Source organism: Gossypium raimondii, chromosome 7 (assembly GCF_025698545.1).
Source record: "Gossypium raimondii isolate GPD5lz chromosome 7, ASM2569854v1, whole genome shotgun sequence".
Taxonomy (NCBI): Eukaryota; Viridiplantae; Streptophyta; class Magnoliopsida; order Malvales; family Malvaceae; genus Gossypium; species Gossypium raimondii.
Genome location: NC_068571.1, coordinates 26,860,062 through 26,866,374, shown reverse-complemented (window position 1 = coordinate 26,866,374; position 6,313 = coordinate 26,860,062). Strand labels below are relative to the sequence as shown.

Sequence of the window (6,313 nt, the reverse complement as noted above, 5' to 3'; positions counted from 1 at the left end):
TAATAATTTCATAAATTGAAAAATTAAATAATTAAATAAAATTGAAATTTAGGAGAAAAATTTGTCTTACCTCCTTTTTATAGATGTTAAGAACTCAAAGAAAATAAATATAAAGAAAAGGAGGTTGGTTTAGGGATGATTGGAGGGTGTCTTGATGGTGTGGTGTGATAGGCAAGGGTGTTGGTGCGAGTAGCAAGGCGCAGTGTAAGCATATGCGTAAGCAGTAGGCGACAGTATCAGGCGAACAGTAGGGCTGGTACATTGGCATGCACGAGCCGGTGCGTGAAAGCAGGTCTGGTGCGAGCGGCAGTAGCGGCGTGAGCTGCTGGTGCATGCGAGGCTAATGGCCGAATGGGGCTGTTGCTAGGCGTGAGGGTGCCGTGTGGAGCTGGGCGGTTTTGCGGCTAGAGAGTTCAGCACTAGGTGATTTGGTACTTGGTCGGTTTTGGATGCTAGGATTGTTGGATGGATGAGTGAAGAAAATGGAAAAGGTGGGTGAAATTTATAGTGAAGGGAGTAGGAGTTTAATTAGAATTCTTATAACAAATTAATAATTTAGATATTCCAAGTTGTACTTCTACATAGAGTTAGCAACAATTAATAATTAATATAATGCATATTAAATTATTATTTGCTATTAATTTATTAAAATAAATACTTATTAAATAAACTATGATCAAATTTAAACTAATCCTAATTTATATAAAGTTGATAATAATTAATATATATTATAATAGATATAATTATATATTAATGATTATCATCTTATTTATTAAATTAAATTAAAAACATTTACTTTAGATGCCTTTTGAAAATATTTACAAAAGAGACATCTAATTTTTAGTATTTACAAAAGAGCAACCAAAATTTTAAAATAGTTCAATTAATTACCTAGACTTAAAGAAAATTTGAAATTAAGTTGCAATTAAAACTTGGATCAAAATTGACCTTTTATTTGAAACACTAAAAAATAATTTTCCATTTAGAGAATAATTTCTCAGAAGATTATGTTAAAATCAATTTCAAGGAAAGATTTGATGGGTCACAAGAGGTCTCGCTTAAGTTCCAATCTTCTAGACAGAATTTATTTAAACATACTAATCCCGAAAATATACCTTAAATCATTTATTTAAAATGAAAAACAAAAAATTAAATATCTGATAAAATGAACGAGAGTTGATCCCGCTCAATTTTATCCCCATAGTAATGCTTTACGCGCTGAGCATTAACTCGAAAATTACCTCCCTTACTTTGATGTTCGACAACTCCATATGGATAAACTTGGTGAATCATAAATGGACCGGACGAACGTGATTTTAACTTACCTGGAAAGAATTTGAATCTGGAAGAGAATACTAAGACTTGCTGACCTGCTTCAAATTCTTAAACTCGAATGTGCTTGTCATGCCATCTCTTAAGTCTTTCCTTGAGTAATTTGACATTCTCATATGAGAACCTTCAAAATTCTTCAACTTGTTGAGTTGGAGCATCCATTTCTCTTTAGCAAGCTTAAGATTCAAGTTGAGTTGTTGGAGAGCCCAGTAAGCTTTGTGCTCTAACTCCAAGGGTAGATGATAGGCTTTCCCAAAGTCCAACCTATAGGGTGACATCCCTAAAGCTGTCTTGTATGCTGTCCTGTAGGCCCAAAAAGTATCGTCCAATCTTTTGGATCAATCTCGTCAGTTTGTACAAACTACCTTCTCGAATATGCCGTTGATCTCTTTGTTTGCCAGTTCAGCTTGCCTATTCGTCTGTGGATGGTAAGCTGTGGCAACCTTGTGCTTCACTCCATGTTTGTCGAGTACCCATTTAAACCATTTGTTCACAAAATGGGACCCTTCATCGTTGATGATAATTCTCGGGGTTCCAAACCTTGTGGACACATGCTTCTACAAAAACTTCATCACAACCTTAGCATTATTTGTTGGATATGCCTCTGCCTCAACCCACTAAGACCAATATGTACTTGTGACCAAAAGATGGAGGAAAAGGATCAGGAAAGTCAATACCCCAAACATGGAATAATTCTACCTCAATAATGTTTATTTGAGGCATCTTATTTCTATTGGTGACGTTTCCAACCTTTTGACATCGATCACAACTCTTTACGTAAGCATATGCGTCTTTGAATAGTGTTGGCCAAAAGAATCCAACTTGCAATACTTTGGCTGCAGTACATGTACCTCCGAAGTGTCCCCCACTCAGAGCTAAGTGGCAATGATATAGAATCTTATGTACTTCATCTTCTGCCATGCATCTCCTGATCATTTGATCTGTACACTATTTAAACAAGTACGGTTCTTCCCAAAAATAACACTTCACATCGTGAAGAAAATTTTTCTTTTGATGATACATCTTATCAATCGACATCAAACCACAAGCTAAATAGTTAGCAATATTAGCAAACCAATGGGTATTATGGACATGATTTATCTTCAGTATGTGTTCATTTGGAAATGTCTCCTGAATGGGTATAAGTGGATAATTCCCTTCTTGCAGCACCATTCTGGACAAGTGGTCTACTACTTGGTTTTCTACCCTTTTTCAATCTTAAATTTCTAGATCAAACTCTTGAATAGAAGTACCCATCGAATCAGTCTCAGCTTAGCGTCTTTCTTGGCAAGTAAATACTTAATTGCCAAATAGTCCATATAGATAGTAACTTTGGTACCTACAAGATAGGATTGAAACTTGTCAAAAGCAAACGCAATAGCAAGTAACTTTTTCTCTGTTACCATATAATTCAACTGAGCTCCTATCAGATTCCGACTTGCGTAATAGCTAGGATGAAAAACTTTGTTCCTTCGCTGGCCTATGACAGCCCTTATCATGAAGTCACTTGCGTCTCACATCAATTCAAATGGTAAATCCCAATCTGGTGTGACGATTATCGGTGCCAAAACTAACCAACTCTTCAAATCTTTGAAAGCTCTTAAGCACTCTTCATCAAATTTGAACGTCGTGTCTTTCTCCAATAATTTGCATAAGGGTTTAGCAATTTTGGAGAAGTCCTTGATAAATTTTCGATAGAAACCGGCATGGCCCAAAAAGCTTCTGACACTCTTTACAGATGTTGGAGGTGGGAGTTTCTCAATAATGTCTACCTTTTCTTTATTTAGCTCGATTCCATGTCTCGTTATGTGATGCCCTAGAACAATACCTTCTCGTACCATGAAATGACACTTTTCCAAGTTGAGTACGAGGTTTGTCTCTTCGCATCGCCTTAGTACTTTGGCGAGATTGGCTAGGCAATCATCATATGTATCTCCGAATACTGAAAAATCATCCATAAAGACTTCCAAGTGTTTCTCAACCATGTCAGTAAAAATAGACATCATACATCTTTGAAATGTAGCAGGTGCATTACATAAACCAAATGGCATGATTCTAAATGCAAGTGTACCGTATGGACAGGTGAATGTTGTTTTGTGTTGATCATTCGGTGCTACTGTAATCTGATTATACATCGAGTATCCATCGAGAAAATAGTAATAGTCTTGCCCTGCGAGTCTATCCAGCATCTGTTCCAAAAACGGCAAAGGAAAGTGATCTTTCCTAGTCGCCTTGTTCAGCTTCCGGAAATCGATGTAAATTCTCCATCCTATAACTATTCTAGTTGGTATCAACTTGTAATTCTCATTTTCAATGACTGTAATACCTCCTTTCTTTGGCACGTACTGGACCAGACTTACCCACAAATTGTCTAAGATGGGGCAAATTATACCCGCACCTAACCACTTGATGATATCTTTCTTTACCATGTCCTTCATGATGTGGTTCAGTCTTCGTTGTACATCAATCATCCATTTTTTGCCATCTTCCAGGATGATATTGTGCATGCATACAGATGGGCTAATATTGCGAATATCGATTGTGGTCCATCTGATAGCCTTTTTGAGTTGCTTCAATACTAGGATGAGTTTTTCTTCTTGCTCAACAGTTAATTCCGCTGAAACAATCACATGCAAAGTAGAAGCGTTACCTAAATAAACATATTTTTAAATGTGAGGGAAGTACCTTTAGTTCTAATTTAGGTGGCTCTTCGACTGACGCTTTTGGTTGGGCATAATCTCTATTTTCTAACTCCAAAGATTCAAAACAGGATTACGAATTAAATCCCTTTTGATTAGCTTCTAGCAAAGCTAAGTATTCATCCTCCTCTTCATCATTTGGAAGGTCTGATGTCAAAATTTGTTCCAATAGGTCCTCAACATAGTTGAGTTCCTTTTCCATGATTAATTCCTCTAAATCAGACACTACAGAACAATCATCAATTGTGTCAGGAAATTACATAGACTTAAAAACATTTAATGTTACCTGATCGTCCTGAACACGCATAGTAAGCTCGCCCTTCTGCACATCAATAAGGGTCCTTCCAGTTGCTAGGAAAGGCCTTCCTAGGATGATTGGCACTTCTTTGTTTGCTTCAAAGTCTAGAATAACAAAGACAGTAGGAAAAATAAATTTGTCTACATGTGCCAATACGTCCTCGATTTTTCCTTCTAGATGTGCTAAGGATCGATCTGCTAATTGAAGTGTAATCATAGTAGGTCTAACTTCACCTAACCCAAACTTCCTAAATATTGACATGGGCATCAAGTTGATACTTGCAACCAAATCACATAGTGCCTTACCACAATATGTTGCTCCAATGTTGCAAGGTATGGTAAAACATCCAGGATCCTTCAACTTTGGGGATAGTTTGTCTTGAAGATAAGCATTGTATTCCTTTGTCAGGGCTACCGTATCAAATTCTCCAAGTCTTCATTTTTTAGGCAGGATATCCTTCATGAATTTGACGTAGTTCAGCATTTTTTCAACTGCTTCAACCAACGGAATATTGATATGAAGTTGCTTGAGTATGTCTAGGAACTTCTTCAATTGAACTTTCTGCTTCTACTTTTGAAGTCTTTGAAGGTAGGGCTGTGGAGGCTTCTTTACTGGAATGGGTTGATTCATCTTTTGCGACAACTCTACATCTATCGAAGTTGTTAGTTTATCAGAATTAACTGGTTCAGAAGTTACCTTATCGGATTTTGTAGATTCAGGTTCCAGTGAAATAGAAATTTCAACACACGGTTGAACTTCCTTTGAGTCCTGAGCATTAGTTGGCTCCTCTTCAAATTTGACGGTGTTGGGCTCTAATGTCTTTCTACTCATCAACGTCAACGCTTTGCAATACTCTTTCCCAAGATTCCTCGGATTCTCCATATCATTAGGTAAAGCACTTTGTGGTCGGTTTCTGAGTTCAGCTGCAAGCTGGCCCATTTGGTTTTCCAGGTTTTTAAATGTAGCTGCTTGGCTTTGGATTAAGGCATCATTCTTGACTATGTATGCCTTCAACAAGTTTTCTAAGCCATTGGATGGTTCAACTTGAGGTTGTTTCTAAACTTTTTGGGAAAAAAATAAGTGGTTGGGTCGATCTAGGTTAGATGTATGTGTTATTGGGTCCAGCCCCTTGGTTACCCTAGAAGAAATTTGGGTGGTTTCGCCATGATGGGTTATAGGAATTAGATTATAGTCCTTGCCTTCCTTTATTTTTGTTCTGGTTACCCATGTAATACATGAATTCTAGGTTTGATGGACATTCTTTGAACAGATGTGCACCCCCAGAATAGACACAAGCTACATTTTAAAATTGATTCGGTGGCTGTGATGCAAAACTATTAAACCAATCAGTGGCAAAATTTTTAAGCATTGAGGAATTCGATGATACCTGAGATGCGATTGAAGTGAGAGCGTCTACTTCATGTATTCCAGCGAGTCGTCTTTCTGACAATACTCGATTGGTTGGCCATTGATAATTATTGCTGACAATCCTCTTAATGATTTCATAAGCCTCATTATAAGACTTAGAAAGGAGAGCACCCTTAGCAGAAGCGTCCACTGCCATCCTTGTGTGAGCATTGAGACCATTATAAAACGTCTCAAGTTGGATGCAATGTGGGATTCCATGATGAGGGCACTTTTATAATAATTCTTTGTACCTTTCCCATGTCTCATACAAGGACTCATCATTCATTTGTTAGAAAGTAGTGATCTCATTCCTCAACTTAGCATTCTTGCTAGGCGGGAAATACTTCATGGGGAATCTTTCTCCTAACTCTTACTATGTGGAAATTGAATTTGGTGGCAATGAGTTCAACCAAGCTTAAGCTCTGTCCTTTAGCGAATATGGGAACAACTTCAATCATAGTGCATCTTCGGGTACTTTGGCTAACTTGAAAGAATTGCTCACCTCCATGAACTGTCTGAAGCATCTGGAACATAACTGGCTTTAGCTCTAATTGTTGTGCCTCGATTTCATGTCTCC

General features: G+C 37.5%; 1 non-coding gene across 1 annotated transcript; it reads left to right on the top strand.

The window, feature by feature from the left end:
• Nucleotides 1-5,948: 5,948 nt before the first annotated feature.
• Nucleotides 5,949-6,055, top strand: LOC128042745 (small nucleolar RNA R71). The gene has a single exon (XR_008198257.1). It is a non-coding gene; the product is annotated as a small nucleolar RNA R71 (small nucleolar RNA).
• The last annotated feature ends 258 nt before the right edge of the window (nucleotides 6,056-6,313 follow it).